The sequence below is a fragment of the Trachypithecus francoisi genome, unplaced genomic scaffold (assembly GCF_009764315.1).
Source record: "Trachypithecus francoisi isolate TF-2019V2 unplaced genomic scaffold, Tfra_2.0 Lachesis_group13, whole genome shotgun sequence".
NCBI lineage: Eukaryota > Metazoa > Chordata > Mammalia > Primates > Cercopithecidae > Trachypithecus > Trachypithecus francoisi.
In genome coordinates this window covers 78,668,617-78,686,330 of record NW_022681458.1, presented here as the reverse complement: position 1 = coordinate 78,686,330, position 17,714 = coordinate 78,668,617, and the positions used below count along the sequence as shown (strand labels likewise).

Here is a 17,714-nt window from a genome sequence, read left to right as displayed (position 1 = left end):
ATTTTCACTTTATCATTTAAAAACATACCAATAGCAGTTATTTAAACATTCATCTTAGGCAGTTCCTACATCTGGGTTGCCTGTGTGTATGTTGCTAACAATTTTTGTTACTGGGGTTTTGGTTTTGGATTTAAAAAATCGAGTCCTTTTTCATTGCATGGCAGGTAATTTTTGAATAATTGCTGGATATTGTGTATTAAACATTATAGAGACTCTAGAAGATGTTATTTATGTTCCTTCAGAGAATCAACTAGAGTAGGATAGATGTGGCGGGAAATTAGAGTAGCATAGATCACTACGAGCTAATCAAAGACTGAGCTGATTTAAGATGGGGGTTTCAGTCCTTGATACTTTGTTATAGATGCTATTTCTCAGGGGAGAATTGGGTTGGTTTACCTAGAGTTTATCCCCACTCCTAGGATTTTCCATTCAGGTTTCCTAACTGAGAGTCTTAATTACTTACCAGAATCCCTCCCTTCTACATGTCCTTAACTACAGGTTTTTTTGTTTTGTTTCGTTTTGTTTTTCCAGTACTATGAAACTACAAAAATTCTACATTTTTTTAAAATTATAGTTTAAGTTCTAGGGTACATGTGCACAACATGCAGTTTTGATACATAGGTATACATGTGTCATGTTCGTTTGCTGCACTCATCAACTCATCATTTACATTAGGTATTTATCCTAATGCTATCCCTCCCCAAGGTCCCCACTGCACGACAGGCCCCAGTGTGTGATGTTCCCCTCCCTGTGTGCAATTGTTCTCATTGTTCAGTTCCCACTTATGGGTGAGAACATGTGGTGTTTGGTTTTCTGTTCTTGTGATAGTTTGCTGAGAGTGATGGTTTCCAGCTTCAAAAGCCAAAATAGACAAATGGGATCTAATTAAAGAGCTTCTGCACAGCAAAAGAAACTACCATCAGAGTGAACAGGCGACTTACAGAATGGGAGAAAAATTTTGCAATCTACCTATCTGACAAAGGGCTAATATAGAGAATTTACAAAGAACTCAAACAAATTTACAAGAAAAAAAAAACGAACAACCCCATCAAAAAGTGGGCAAAGGATATGAACAGACACTTCTCAAAAGAAGACATTCAGCCGGGCGCGGTGGCTCAAGCCTGTAATCCCAGCACTTTGGGAGGCCGAGACGGGCGGATCACGAGGTCAGGAGATCGAGATCATCCTGGCTAACACGGTGAAACCCCGTCTCTACTAAAAATACAAAAACTAGCCGGGCAAGGTGGCGGGAGCCTGTAGTCCCAGCTACTCGGGAGGCTGAGGCAGGAGAATGGCGTAAACCCCGGAGGCGGAGCTTGCAGTGAGCTGAGATCCGGCCACTGCACTCCAGTCCGGGCGACAGAGCGAGACTCTGCCTCAAAAAAAAAAAAAAAAAAAGACATTCATGCAGCCAACAGACATATGAAAAAATGTTAATCATCACTGGTCATCAGAGAAATGCAAATCAAAACCACAATGAGATACCATCTCATGCCAGTTAGAATGACAATCATTAAAAAGTCAGGAAACAACAGATGCTGGAGAGGATGTGGAGAAATAGGAATGCTTTTACACTGTTGGTGGGAGTATAAATTAGTTCAACCGTTGTGGAAGACAGTGTGGCGATTCCTCAAGGATCTAGAACTAGAAATACCATTTGACACAGCGATCCCATTACTGGGTATATGCCCAAAGGATTATAAATCATGCTGCTATAAAGACACATGCACATGTGTGTTTATTGCAGCACTATTCACAATAGCAAAGACTTGGAACCAACCCAAATGTCCATCAATGATAGACTGGATTAAGAAAATGTTACACATATACACCATGGAAATTCTACATTTTTAAAAGATGCTTTCTGCTTGGCTTGTTACCTTTTGAGCTGTGAAACTTAGGAATTTGGCAAACATTTTACTATGTAAATAATTGCCAGAAGTCAGATTAATGTCTCTGAACTTCACTTTTCTTACAGATCTTGGTTCCTCATGTCTTGACTGCTTTGGGTTTTGTGAACTCTAATTTTTGTCTTTCTAGTTTCATGACATTATTTTCAGCCCTAGTGGCTTCTTCTAGCAACCTTCTTTTGTGGATTCTTGTCCTCTCATTCTACTCCTTTCAAGAATTGCTATATGCCCCAAGAGGAAGAGAGGTATACAGATTATTGGAGTCACCTCAGTTAACATTACTTATTTATGATATTTTGGCCTTTCAAATCTTGGCTGCCTTGGAAACTCTGAAATATCTGAATTGTATTTTTTTTAATCTTAGTGGGAACATCAGTCTGCTAAAACTATTTCATCTTAACTGGAAGCAGAAGTTAGGCACATTTTCTTAGGGCAATCTACCCACCTATAGCCAAATATTGAGTCATTAATAGCCAGGATACGTCAGATTTTGTTGCAAATCCTTTAGTTAATAAGTATTCATTAGGTACTTACTGAATGCTCAGCACTGTGATGTTACAGACTCTGTAGCTAATAGAAAATAATGTCAAATATAGTTGCCAATGTTTAGAATGTTACATGTAGCAGGAAATATAAAACAGGAAAGAAGTTGGAGATTAAATATTAGAACTATGAAGCATTGCCTGCTAACTAAAAAGGGAAAAGTAAGGTTTTTCAAAGAATAGTTTTCTCAGCCATCACCTTAAACATGATCTAAATTAGCATCATTATTAGTCAAAAAGTCTAAAATTATGTGACTCCTCATATGATGTATAGGTGACAGCATTACCTATAAAATTTGTTTGCCAAAAGTATTTAAGTAGAATTTAATCATACCTTTTGAGTTATTTTTTCCTTTTACAGAAAATTCAAGGTGTAGATAAACTTTAAATTACAGCATAAGGTACCAGTCAGACAGATTCGTGTTGTGGGATATTATTAAGAACTCATGGTTGAGTATCTTCAAAAAGATTTTAAAAAGTGAGTGTATGTTTCTGACCAAAGAGTGGGAAAAAGACCTAAAGATGGAAAGACGCATAGCAATCAATCCCTAAATACAAAACGTGATGTTAATTGGATTCTCTGGTTCAATAAAGCCAGCTATCTAACTGCTATTTGGGACAACTGTGCAAATTTTAATACAGACTCTATTTTAGATTATAGAATCATTTATTATTATTATTATTATTATTATTATTATTATTTTGAGACAGAGTCTCATTCTGTCACCCAGGCTGGAGTACAGTGGCGCAATCTTGGCTTACTGCAATTTCTGCCTCCCGGGGTTAAGCAAGCTCCTGAATAGCTAGGACTACAGACACGCACCACCACGCCCAGACCAGCTCATTTTTTTTGTTTTGTTTTGCTTTTTGTTTTTTGAGATGGGATTTCACCACATTGGCCAGGCTGGTCTGGAACTCCTGACTTCAAATGATGCACCCACTTCAGCCTCCCAAAGTGCTGGGATTACAGGTGTGAGCTACTGCACCAACCTATAGAATAATTTTTAATTTTCGTAGGTATGCCAATGGTGTTGGGACCATGTAGCAAAATATCTTTATTTTTAGGAAATGTATGCTGATGCACTTAGTGATGAAGTATCATCTCCACAGCTTATTTGGAAATAGTTTAGCAAAAAATTAAATATAAGAAAATATGTCAATTGTTGAATTTGGTGTTATATGTATTCAGTAGCATATACGGGTAGTTTCTAAACTATTAATTCCCATTTTCTGTATGTTTAAAAATTATAAGAAAAAGTTGGAACATACTTTAATGTTGTATACTGACCAGTTAATTAAAGGGAGCTGTCAATGTGAGCTGAACTCCTCAGTGAAGACTTCATTGAGGATTTGGGGACATGGGTTGGACTTTGAAAACTAGGTCAAAGTTAGATAGATGAAATAAAACAGAAAGGTCATGCCTGAAGGGGAAGAAATATAAACAAGAGCCAAGAGATTAAGATAAAAATGACCTGTCACTTTCACTTGCCTCGCTTTACGGTTACTCCTGGGAGCTCTTTCCTAAGGGTGGTAAAGCTGACTCTCTGAACAGAGTCATACATAAAGATTTATGATTATGTTATAGTAGTATCAGTTTTCCCTAAACAAGAGGCTCTGTTCAGTAGGAAAATTTTGGAGAAGTGTGTTTAAATGTCTTACTTTAAGTACTATGAGTCATTATACTCTTTGTCAGTTCTTTCATCAAAGTTTCCATTTTAAGGATCACTGCACTACTCCATTCAGAAGTGTGTTTCTCATTTATAGAGTGACATGAGAAAAATACATTGCCTATATGATCATGATTGTCTTGTGATGCCCTGCAAATATTTAAGCATCAGAATGCTACTAATTGGTTAATATAATCAAAGCCTCCAGTTAGGACCTCAGGGTCTGCTGTTGTACTAAAATAAATTTCGTAGTGAAACTTATGTTGCTCAATCATGTTACAAATAATCATAATGATAGCTCTGTACTCAGTTTCTTACCTTCTGAATAATAGCATCATCTAGCACTTACACTATGTTTGGTTTTCCATTTTCAAAGTGCTTCACAATCAGTGACTAGCTTAGCTCCTTTACCCATGACATTTATTTCTTGATGACAGAAAGAACAAGTTCTTGGCACCTAGCTATGCCTGCTATTGCTACCTTAGGGCAAAGAGAAAATCAGTGCTGTGGACTGAGTAAGAGGTTAGGGATAAGGGTATTTGTGTCCTATTTTTGACTTTGTACTTGATTTCTGCATATCCTGGTTTCAGGCAGGCAGTTGCTCACTGTAAATTTCACCACCTACTGAAAAGATACAACACACATGGAAAAGATGAGAAGCGCACCTCTACCATAAACAGGATGCCCTGAATTTGTAGTAAGACTCTGTTTCCCAATAACATGATCAACAGAGGAATATTCGGAGACTATCCCTTTGAGATGTGGGATATTCTATTAAAAGAATACCTAAATTTCTGAGATTATATGACAAATGAAACAATTCTCACTACATTTACTTTCTATAGTTTCCCTCTCTTTATAAGTCAACACTTGCAGAAAAAAAAAAAAAAAAAAAAACCACCAGGTTAGAGCCAGTTAGTAGTGTTGAGTAAACTATGTACTCTTTCTATATGTCACAGTAATTGTGGCAAATTTCAATGAATATAAACAGGAATCAATGAGAATTTATAGTGACATTCATGATAAAATACCTGGTGATAGAACTGACATCTAATTTTTAGAAGTTTTTGTTTGTTTGTTTTTAATGCAAGTGGTAGGTTAAATTATATACAGATATCTATTAATAAAGAAGAAATAAAGACAATGTAGAAGAATAATAGATGATGATTATAATAAAAATAATTCAGAGAAAGACAAATTTGTTTATCTGGATATCTGGTTTGATGTGCAGATTAAAATCTATTTAGTTTCTTATGGCAGATATTACTATAGTCATTAGGTTGTTGAAAAAGTAATTGTGGTTTTACAATTTTAATAACAAAAACCGCAATTACTTTCACACCAGCCTAATAGAACTTTTGTCTTCAAGGAAATTCTTATATGTAAATCTCTCTGTCTCTATCTTTTGTGCAGTACAATCTCATACAGATATTTTGATTGGACATGTTCTATTGCAGAATCATAGATGACTAATATTAAGCAGGGTAATGTTTACTTGATTTCCCATAAAAACCAAAGTGATACTTTTTCTAAATTAGCAGAAGATGGTGTAATCCTGATTTAAGGAATTCTTAAGAAAAATGTGGAATGATTTGTGGAATCAGAAAAGAAATCATTCCGTGATTTCACGTTGGTGAGAAAACACAATCATATACACCCATAGAAGGTGGCTTCTGCCCTTTTCCTCTCCTCATTCAACAGAGAAAGGTTATTTCTACTACAAGGGACACCGAATTCACGCGGAAGTCCCAACTGGGAGAATGATTTAAGGAGGGCCTGGAAGGCCAGTTGGTGAAATTATTAGCTTTCCAGAGAGGTACCTCCATGCCTCATGTCTTGCTATATTTGCTTCTGCTCTGAGGTGGTAGATTATGTGAAACAGAATATTCCAATTACAGATGAAAAATTTGGAAAGGGAGCCAAATGTTTTTATTTAATACATATATATTTGATATGTATTTGATACATTTGTAACCAATTGTATATGATTAATTTATCCCCAAAGTGGCAAGAGTATTGAACTGGTGTTTAGGTCGGACAAGGGAAAGAAAAGATCAGCTCCTTCCCTTATTCCTTTTGGTGGTTTTGTGATTATTGAGGATATGGTTATTTTGCTCAAATCAATGATATTTCAGAGAATTATTACTATTTCTTCCCCTCCATATTCTATCAAACATTTGGGTCCAATGTTAAGAAGAGTGAGAATCATCCCGTCCTTGAAAATGAAAATGACAGGTTCGTTCTTCAGATCTTCCGCAATATTTGTAAAAATTTGCAAATTGTACCCACTTTACAATTCCAGAAAACAAAGATTATTGACATGCTCACCCCCACAATTCAATGGTGGAAGTTGAAATTAGGCCATGGTTTCTGATTTTGTCTTATCACTATCTGATAATTTTCTTGAAGAAGTATTAATAAAATATTACATAGTTGTGCTCATTTGTGTCAGAAGTGGTTTGATTTCATTGTATATAATAAAGAAAAAAAAACTGTTAGCAATGACAATAAATCCAGTACAACGTAAGACAACTTCATTTGGTTCAATAATGCTTTTCATGCCAGATTTTCTTGATTTTTCTTATTCTATAAATTTCGGAGGTCCCTCTTTAAGCAGAAAGTCTTAAGCCCAAATAAATCAATGCATCTTTATTAAGTAAAAATGATTGATATGGCTATTCTTCCATAAAATTATTTCATAAGCATCAAGGTTATCCTGCTGAAACTATTTTGAAAGCAAACAAAACACATAAGTACATCAACTCAACCTTGTCATGGTCTTTCTCTGTACTTCAGCAGCTCCTAAATACTGGGTGGTTCCTTCAATGGCTACAGGCAGGTTTCAATTTCACTTCTGTGGACCATGACCACCAATCAGTGCACCATCTTAACTATCACACTGAACTTGAATAGTTCAAGTTCATAAACAATGTGCCATAGGGGTGTGGCTTGGGTGATCATCAAACATTTTAAGCACAGGAGTTTGATCTTGTAGCCCTGAAATAAGTCGCTTCTAAACACTCAACAAGCAACATTTAATATTTACTAAATCCCCAACATTCTTCCCAGAGGTTGCAAAGGACATTAACTCGGAGCCTGTTGTGGCCAAGGTCTGAGAAAGGCATACAACTTTAAAGGCAGAATAAATCAAACCTGATGATTTATAGTTAGGTGCTATTCTTGGACCATCTACATTGAAACTGGTAAGAAGGACATGGATCAACAAAGTGGGATGAAAAAGAATGCAGCCTGTATTTTAAGACCACCAATCTTATGTTCATCAGTGCATTCATGAAAAAACGACGAAAGAAAAGTAGCAATGTCATCTCCGTTAACTTAGTACAAAGTTTTCAATTAGAAAATGGAATAAGTTTTGATCACGTTTTTCTGAGCAACACATCCTAGTAGAGCCTTGATAATTGGGAATACAAAGGACTCATTAGGAATTTTAATTTTAAGTAAAAATCACAATAACTATCATTTAACCATACTGAATTTATAAATATTTTACATGTTGGTCTGGAGATATAGGTAGCTATATTAGAATTGTGGTATTGTAGGCAATTTTTATTTTCTTTTTTTCCTACTTTTCATAATATAGAGTCATATAATATAGGTTTATAATATAGAGTCAAAGAGAGATATAATTGAATCCCAGCCTTGCCCCTTAGTAGCTGTGTAACTTATGTAAAAAGTGAAGTTATATATCTGTTTTCTGTTTTGTAATATGTTAAATAATTATAATGGCTACCTCATAAGGTTATTGTAAGAACTAATACAACAATACAACATTCCAGAATACACAAGTCTTTAAATACATGTTATTATTACTATAGTTTTTATCATATTTTCTATAATAAGCATGTATTCATTTTATAAAACAGAAACCCTGATAAGAATTACCATTATTAATAACCCCTTAAGAAAACCCATGTGAGCATTCATTTTTGCTTTTTCTTGTTTTCTTAATTGAAAATGTCAACCATGTTTGTTTCATAGTAACTTCTGTAATGAGCCATCAGTATGACAAATGCACAATCAATTCTTTGTCTCTTTTACTTAGGTGGTTTTTTAGTCACACTTTACATTGTTGTTTTTCTGTGTATACCTATTAATACTTAAAACTTAATCTATATTACATTAAAATACATTCTTTTAAGTATACATAGCTCAAATCTTTACTAATTAGGCTAAAAATGCCTAAATATAGTAGAAGAAAATGAAGATTTATCCCATGATTTAAATACAATTTAGGAATAATTTCCATTTGATCCGTTTTTCAGGTTTATATATAAAACTTTCCCACAAAACAGGCTGCTGCCATACGTGTTTAAACAAAATCACCATTTGGCTGAAGCTTGCTACACAAGAAAAGCCCATTTCACAGTCTATTCACACCTGACTTTATGGCACTTCACCAAGGAAGGGAAAAACAGTTTAGACATTCACAATAAGAACCAACTTGAACCTTATTTAACTTCCAAACCTTCTAAATTTCTTTAAGGCTCAAATAATTCCCACAAAGCCTTGCCTTACTTCCTCCCTGCGCTTACCACCTGCCCTCTGGGAAATCAAACAACCTACTTACTGGAAGAAACAAACACTACTTACATGTTCCTATACAATTTAGGGTTTCCCACATTTTAGGAAAACTTAAAGAGAGAAATGAGATTTTCTCTTAAAAATAGCAACTCTAGGCCGGGCGCGGTGGCTCAAGCCTGTAATCCCAGCACTTTGGGAGGCCGAGACGGGCGGATCACGAGGTCAGGAGATCGAGACCATCCTGGCTAATATGGTGAAACTCCGTCTCTACTAAAAATACGAAAAACTAGCCGGGCGAGGTGGCGGGCGCCTGTAGTCCCAGCTACTCGGGAGGCTGAGGCAGGAGAATGGCGTAAGCCCGGGAGGCGGAGCTTGTAGTGAGCTGAGATCCGGCCACTGCACTCCAGCCTGGGCGACAGAGCGAGACTCCGTCTCAACAACAACAAAAAAAATAGCAACTCTACCAACAATGCCTATATGAGACAAATTAGAACATATATTTCATATTCATTTTTCATATTCTAAACTTTAAATATCTATAAAGCAAGAAGTATAATGACACAGTTATGAGGCTGATTTTAATATGTGGCTTGAGACATTGCATTTTATTTACCACTTTAAGAGAAAATATGTAGCTACTAACATATTAACAAAAGCCATGTTAATGAAAAGGCATTAACAAAATTTATTTAATTGGTAGCTGATCATTCAGTGACTAAGTTTTACCTTCAGTGTTCTGTGGAAAAGAATGTTGAATAGATAGATAATAATAATAATGCTATACTTATACCTAAATAATAATGCTATACTTATGCCTTTTATTTGTGGAGTATTTTCATTTTGTTTTATGCCCATAACTGCAGAATTCTATGCTTACTGCTAAATAAAGCAAATTTACACAGAGGTAAAATATATTTAAATATAAACCTTCAACAATTTTGAAGGAGGGAAATGTTGAAATAAATGATTATATCATATCCAAAATACCTACATTAAAAATGAGAGGATTAGTAGTATTTAGGAAGTTTGGAATCAGTAGTTCATCGTGATCCAAATCTCCATGCTTGCTCTTTGATCAAAAATGAAACTGATTGACGACAAGAGAAACTCCAGCAGAACGGCTATTTGGAAAGGAAATTCACATCTATATTGATGCAGGGCTTAACCCTAAAACTACAAGATCAACCATTGATGATTGCAGTGTTATCTGCACAAAAATTGGTCTAGCCATGAAATTTATATTTGCCCATTGGAAATATTTTTGCCTTATATGGATTCATTCCCAAAAACTTCTGTGTATTTGAATCAATAGGCGTAGTCATGTCTCAGAGGACATAATTACAGGAAACAAATGAAGTAGTCAAGCACTAATATGGTAGAGTAAATAAAGAAAAATAATAATGCAATCATTTTTCTTCATTAATATTTCTAACCTAAAAAAACGGATTTATGCATATCTAGATTAAAAACATATGTATATATCTTGGCCATGCACGGTGGCTCACCCTATAATCCCAGCACTTTGGGAGGCTGAGGCGGGTGGATCACCTGAGGTCAGAAGTTCGAGACCAGCTTGGCCAACACGGTGAAACCCTGTCTCTACTAAAAATACAAAAATTATCTAGATGTGCTGGTACACGTCTGTAATCCCAGCTACTTGTGAGGCTAAGGCACAAGAATCACTTCAATCTGGGAGACAGAGGTTGCAGTAAGCCAAGATCCTATCACTACACTACAGCCTGGGCAACAGAACAAGAAAGACTCTGTCTCAAAAACGAACGAACGGACAAACAAAAACATATATATCTCATAGGTGACATATAGTAAGTGAGTCATATAGATAAGTGAGACATATAGATAAGTGACAACTATCAGTCACTTCTAACAGTACTTATACACATCCTTTCAGTGAAATTATAGAGGGTTACTAAATTTCCAAGTATTTTGTGGAACTAGCTGCAGAGATTTGTAACTCAAATGATCCAGGATTTCTCCAATTACACAACTCTTTTATTTTACCTCAAATATTCCAGTTTCATATATGAAAACATAATAGTGACTGCTTCCTACAAAGTGACACGTATGACTCTTGCAAAAATATTGTTTCCATTTTTAAAATTCAACTTTTAATTCAACTACATATATATGTATATATAAATGCACATAAATAATAAATATATTGCTGGATGGATTTTTTAAAATAAGGTAACTGCATCTATACAGTCAAGACTTACCTTGTATAACTTACACTGAAATTATATACTTTAGTAATCCTCCCTTCTCTTTGCTTTGTCTCTATGAGCCAATACTCAGCATTGGTTCTTCAGCATTTGTTTCTATAATGCAGATCTTTGACAAAGTAAAAAGAAAAAATCAAGAAAAAAATCATTACCTGTGTCCAGAGGCACCAGTCACTACCACCCTTCAGTGTCAATACTATGCTGGCTTCTAGCACCATACATCATGTATGCCTGATTTTGAAATTTATATACTGTAGATAAATCATACTGTATGTACTTTTTGTGTGCTTGCTCTTTTTATTCGACATTGAATTTGTGAGATCCAATCATTTTTGTTGTTATATGGTGTTCCATTGCTTGAACATACTATAATTTATTTATCCATTCTACTGCTGTATCTTTGGGTTGTTGCCCCTTTGGTTCTATTATGAATAGTCCTGCCATGAACATTTTTAACATACATTTTGGTGCATATATCCATAGAGAGAAATTACTTGACCATAGGTGATGCATATGTTCAGCACTTGTAGATATTTCCAAACTGCCGTCCAAAAGTGTTGTGCCAATTTATAGTTCCAGAAGAAGAGTATGAGAATTCTACTTGCTTTGCATCTTTATTAACCCGTTATCTTAGGGTTATTCTGGGGTGTGTGGCAGTAATCCATTTAGTTTTAACTGACTAATAAGGTGAAGCATGTCATGTTTGGTAGCATTTTAGTTTTTCTCTTTTGAGCAGTGCCTAATCAGCAAAGTTTTCCATTTTTAACTGGGTTTCTACTTTCTTATTGACTTATAGAAATTCTTTGTGTATTCTGGATACAAATGCATTGTGAGATACATTTATGTCTATATCTGTCTCTCTCTTTACCATTGTGTGTCTCTCTCTTTCTCAATCTGATATATTTTCCTACTCTTGGATTTGCCTCTTTACTCTTTTAATTTTTTCTATTGATTAAAAATAAACTTTTAATTGTGATATAATCAGATTTAACAATTTTTAATTTGTGGTTCATGCATTTGCTGTCCTGTTTACATTCTTCCATCTAAGGATAGTTTTTAAAATATCTTTCACATTAGATCTACAAAATATTTGGAATACTTCAGTATGAAGTAGGTGAAGACTCACTGTTTTCCATATGCACATCTAATTGATCCATCATCATTTCCTAAAAAACATGCCCTGCACTGCCATGCTACTTTTGTTGTAAATCAACTCGCCATATAGGCCGGTCTGTTTCTACACTTTCTATTTTGTTTTATTGATTTTTTTTTGGCCTATCTTTTTCAGCAATACTGCTTTAATTACTCTAGCTTGCAATGTATCTTTATATCTGGTGGTGAACAACCCCTAACATTGTACTTCTTCTAGTTTGTCTTGAATTTCCTTGGCATTTTCATATATATTTTTGAATTGACTTTTTATGAAAACAAAAGGCTTCTGAGATTTTTATTGGAATTATATTAAATAAATAGATCAATTAGGGAAAACTGACATTTTTACAAAATTGAATCTAGTAGCACTCCAATTCATGAAGATGGTATTTTCTATTATATTATCTTTTAATCTTCAATTGTACTCACTAACGTTTTCTATGTTTCAGTGTAGCATTAGTATATGCCTTTTAAGAAATTTATTCCTAGAATTTTTATGTTTTGAATGCTATTATACATAGTATCATTTTATACATTTTATTTTTAATTACTTGTTGCTAGTATGTATAAATACAATTGATTTTGCATATTGACTTTTTAATGGAATGGCATTGATAAATTAACTTGTGAGTACTGATAAATTCTTTTTGCGTTTTCTCCATTAACATGTGTCATATGTAGTTAATAAAAGCTTTATTTTTCCCTTTCTAATTTTTAGATTAAAATTGTTTTTCTTATCTTATTGTATTAGTCAGGATTTCTAGTACAATGCTGAATTGAAGTGATAATATAGGTCCCTATTTTTGTTTATAATCTCAGGGGAATATTTTTCAGTCATTTACATTTTAATGTGATATTTACTAAATGTTTATTAAAGAGTCCCATTTTTAATATAAACTTACCTTGTATAACTACACTGAAATTATATACTTTAGTAATCCTCCCTTCTCTTTGCTTCGTCTCTATGAGCCAATATTCAGCATTGTTTCTTTAACATTTGTTTCTATAATGCAGATCTTTGACAAAGTAAAATAATATTTTAACAGGGAAGCCTGTTGGAGAAATTAGTCACTTACAGCAGAGAAAGAGAAATTCTCAACTTAGCTGATGATTATTCATCTCAAAATATATAAACACACAAACACACACTCAAACACACACAAGCACACTCTTGCCATCATCGCTATTATTTATTTGTTAGAAGTTTTTGTTGTGGAAAATTTTGAACAAACCTAAAGAAATGAATATAATGAATACATTTTATTCATACTTAATATCAGTAACTATTTAATCTTATTTCACCTATATATACCAGTAAGTTGTTTTCAAGCAAATCTCAGACTGCATTTTGAAATCTAAAATCTAAGCTTCAGTATATATCTCTCAGAAATTAGGGCTTCAAAAATAATCACAGTAGCAGCTTCACACTTTAAAAATGTTACATTATTAATGTCATCTAATATACAATCAGTATTTAATTTTCCCTAAATGCTGTGAGTAGGTTTTTTGACTGACTTGTTTGAATCATGATTAAAAAATTGCATTTGGTTTATTTATTTCTTAAGTTTGTTTTAATTATTTCTTAATTCTTAAGTTTGTTTTAATTGTTTCTTAATTTGTCTTACATTTATTTAGGAGAGAGTGAAACTATCCTTGTTTGCAGATGACATGATCCTATATCTAGAAAATCCCACCGTCTCAGCCCCAAGGCTTCCTAAGCTGATAAACAACTTCAGCAAAGTCTCAGGAAACAAAATCAATGTGCAAAAATTACTAGCATTCCTGTACACCCAGAGTCAAGCTGAGAACTAAATCAGGAAGAAACTCCCATTCCTAACTGACAGAAAAAGAATAGAATGCACAGGAGTACAGTAACTAGGAAGGTGAAAAATCTGTAGGAGAATTGCAAACTACTGCTCAAAGAAATCAGAGATGGCACATATAGAAAAACATTTCATGCTCATTGATAGGAAGAATCAATATTGTTAAAATAGCCGTACCACCCAAAGCAATTTATAGATTCAATGCTATTCCTATTAAACTATAATTGGCATTCTTCATAGAACTAGAAAAAAACTATTTTAAAATTTGTATGGAACCAAAAAAGAGCCTGAATAGCCAACACAATCCTTAGCAAAGAGAGCAAAGCTGGAGGCATCACACTACCAACTTCAAACTATACTACAGGGCTACAGTAACCAAAACAGCATGGTACTGGTACAAAAACAGACACATAGACCAATGGAAAAGAACAGAGAACCCAGAAATAAGACCACACACCTACTGTTATTTTATCTTTGACAAAGCTGACAAAAACAAGCAATGGGAAAAGGATTTCCTATTCAATAAATGGTGCAGGGCTAACTAGCTAGCCATAGGCAGAAGACTGAAACTGGGCCCCTTCCTTACACGGTATATAAAAGCTAACTTGGGATGGATTAAGGACTTAAATGTAAAACCTGAAACTATAAAAACTGTGGAAGAAAACCTGGGCAATACCATTCAGGACATAGGCATGGGCAAAGATTTCATAAGAAAGACACTAAAAGCAATCACAACTAAAGCAAAAATTGACAAATGGGATCTAATTAAATTAAAGAGCTTCTGCACAACAAAATAAACTATCAACATAGTGGACAGATAACCTACAGAATGGGAGAAAATTTTTGCAAACTATGCATCTGACAAAGATCTAATATCTAGAATTTATAAGGAGCTTAAACAAATTTACAAGAAGAAAACAAACAACACTATACAATAGTAAGCAAAGGACATGAATAGGCACTTTTCCAAAGAAGACACACATGCAGCCAACAATCAGATGAAAAAAAAGCTCAACATCACTGACTATATTAGTCCATTCTCATGCTGCTATAAGGACATACACAAGACCAGGTAATTTATAGAAGAAAGAGTTTTAATGGACTCACAGTTCTGCAGGGCTTGGGAGGCCTCAGGAAACTTATAATCCTGGTGAAAGGGGAAACAACATGTCCTTCTTCACATGGCGGCAGTAAGGAGAAGTGCTGAGCAAAAGGGGGAAAAGCCCCTTATAAAACCATCAGATCTCGTGAGAACTCACTACTATCATGAGAATAGCATGGAGGTAAACTCCCCATGATACAATTACCTCTCACCAGGTCCCTCCCAGGACATGTGGGGATTATGGGAACTATAACTCAAGATGAGATTTGAGTGGGGACACAGTCAAATCATATCACTGATCATAAGAGAAGTGCAAATCAAAATCACAATGAGATAACATCTCACACTAGTCAGAATGGCTACTATCAAAAAGTTAAAAAAAAAAAAAAAACCCAGATACTGGAAAGGTCGTGGAGAAAATGGAACATGTTTACACTGTTGGTGGGAGTGTAAACTAGTCCAACCATTGTGAAAGACAGTGTGACAATTCCTCAAAGTCCTAAAGACAGAAATGCCATTCAACCCAGCAATCCCATTACTGGGTATATACCCAAAGGGATAGAAATCATTCTATTATAAAGACAAATGCATGCACCAGTACTATTCACAATAGCAAATACATGGAATCTACCTAAATTCCCATCATCAATAGACTGGATAAAGAAAATGCACCCCATGTACACCATGGGACACTATGCAACCATAAAAAAAGAATGAGGTTATGTCCTTTGTAGGGACATGGATGGAGCTGAAGGCCATTATTCTTAGCAAACTAACACAGGAATAGAGAATCAAATACAGCAAGTTCTCACTTATAAGTGGGAGCTAAATCATGGGAACACATAAACACGTAGAGGGTAACACACACGGGGACTTTATGGAGGATGGAGGGTGAGAGGAGAGACATGATTAGGAAAAATAATGAATGGATACTAGGCTTAATACCTAGGTAATGAAATAATCTGTACAACAAACCCCCTTAACACAAGTTTACCTATGTAATAAACCTGCATATGTACCACTGAACTTAAAATAAAAGTTAAAAAATGTTGCATTTGGTTTATTTCTTCGATTTGTTTTCATCCAGAGTCATTTCCTTTCCCTCTTTATTTTTTTCTTTCAATATTTGTGTCTTATAGATGCATTCTGTATTTGTCTGACTGCATACCTGTGATGTAATTCAGCATGTTTTTCTATTGTTTGATTTACTGTAAATTAGTAGTTATATCTATAGCATCAGTATGGTTCAGGTTTGAATTCTTTTGCTATCACCTTTAACTTGAAAGAATTACTTTGATGTAGAAATAATCTAATGTAAAAGGGCTACTGATAAGCAGACTTTCATTAATGGCTCCTTTTACTGTTGGTGAGACGGTTGGAATCAATGTCAGAAGAGAACCACTCTGATTAATGACAGTATTCAAAATACTAAAGCGGAATTGTGTCCGTGTTACCTGGGTATGTCTCCTTACATGTCCATTTCTGAGAGTGGCTTTCAACTTTCATTCTTTCTTATTAGATGGGCAAAGGAGCCTGGATTTCTGACCCTGGGCTGAATCTAAAGAAAATGCGAAAAGGGCCGGGCGCGGTGGCTCAAGCCTGTAATCCCAGCACTTTGGGAGGCCGAGACGGGCGGATCACGAGGTCAGGAGATTGAGACCATCCTGGCTATCATGGTGAAACCCCGTCTCTACTAAAAAATACAAAAAAACTAGCCAGGCGAGGTGGTGGGCGCCTATAGTCTCAGCTACTCGGGAGGCTGAGCCAGGAGAATGGCGTAAACCCAGGAGGCGGAGCTTGCAGTGAGCTGAGATCCGGCCACTGCACTCCAGCCTGGGCGACAGAGCGAGACTCCGTCTCAAAAAAAAAAAAAATGCGAAAAGAGAAGGAAAACAAGTTAGGTCTAGATCATTATGGGGATATAATTTGGGCCAGATATTGAACCTAGTCCATTTTAGAATAGCTTAAACTTTTTAGAAGAGAAAATGTAAACCTCTTTGCTGTCACGTGTTTTACTAACATCTCAAGCTAATTCAGGTTCTAGTTAGCTTTGCTGATGGCTATTGTCAGAGAAAGAGAATTGGACAATCTTCTTTTTATTCCCTTTACCTTTTCAGCTTAGTCCTAGCCCCTCCCACCAATCGTAAATCATAACTATATCAGACTCAATCCAGGGTTAAAGTAGAGAACCACTAAATGAGGAAAAAAACCAGGTTGATTGAGACAGTGCACGCTCCACATGGTTTTAGGTGTAAATTTATGCCACATAAATTTCCTGCATTCTTCCTGTTCCTAATTCTACAGAGATATGTGGTTAGCACTGACATATGGCAAAGAAATTCTGATCATCATACATTTTCCAATGTATACCTAATCTAAGTAGGAAAATTTTCAGTGAAATTTTTTCTTAAAGTATTAGTAAAATTAGCATATCTTTGTTTTGGTCTATTTTTAAGTGCATCTTTGAATTTTCTTTGCCTAATATTCTTGAAAGGGAGAACATTTTTAACTATTTGAAAAACATTATTTGAGTATCTCATTTAAATTTGTCATTAGTTTTTGAAAGCATAATTGTTTATTCTTTGAAACAAGGTTAGTTGAATAGAAATGCTGACAAAATCCTTAACCATATATGCATTAATATTGTATATAAGTAACCATTTCAATTAAGGCTCTAACTTCTTTATTTGGTTGGAGTGAAGAAAAAACTGTATTTTAAAAATACCTCTAACCTAC

The 17,714-nt window shown here is 34.9% G+C and overlaps 1 long non-coding RNA gene across 1 annotated transcript in view; it reads right to left on the bottom strand.

Moving 5' to 3' along the window:
- LOC117095391 overlaps window positions 1-16,578 on the bottom strand; it is a 73,608-nt gene extending 57,030 nt beyond the window's left edge. The window contains exons 1-2 of the long non-coding RNA XR_004441952.1: window positions 16,433-16,578; window positions 10,896-11,010 (exon numbers count right to left, since the gene is read on the bottom strand). This is a non-coding gene — a long non-coding RNA (uncharacterized LOC117095391). The remainder of the gene's footprint in view (window positions 1-10,895; window positions 11,011-16,432) is intronic.
- Between the last annotated feature and the right edge of the window lie 1,136 nt (window positions 16,579-17,714).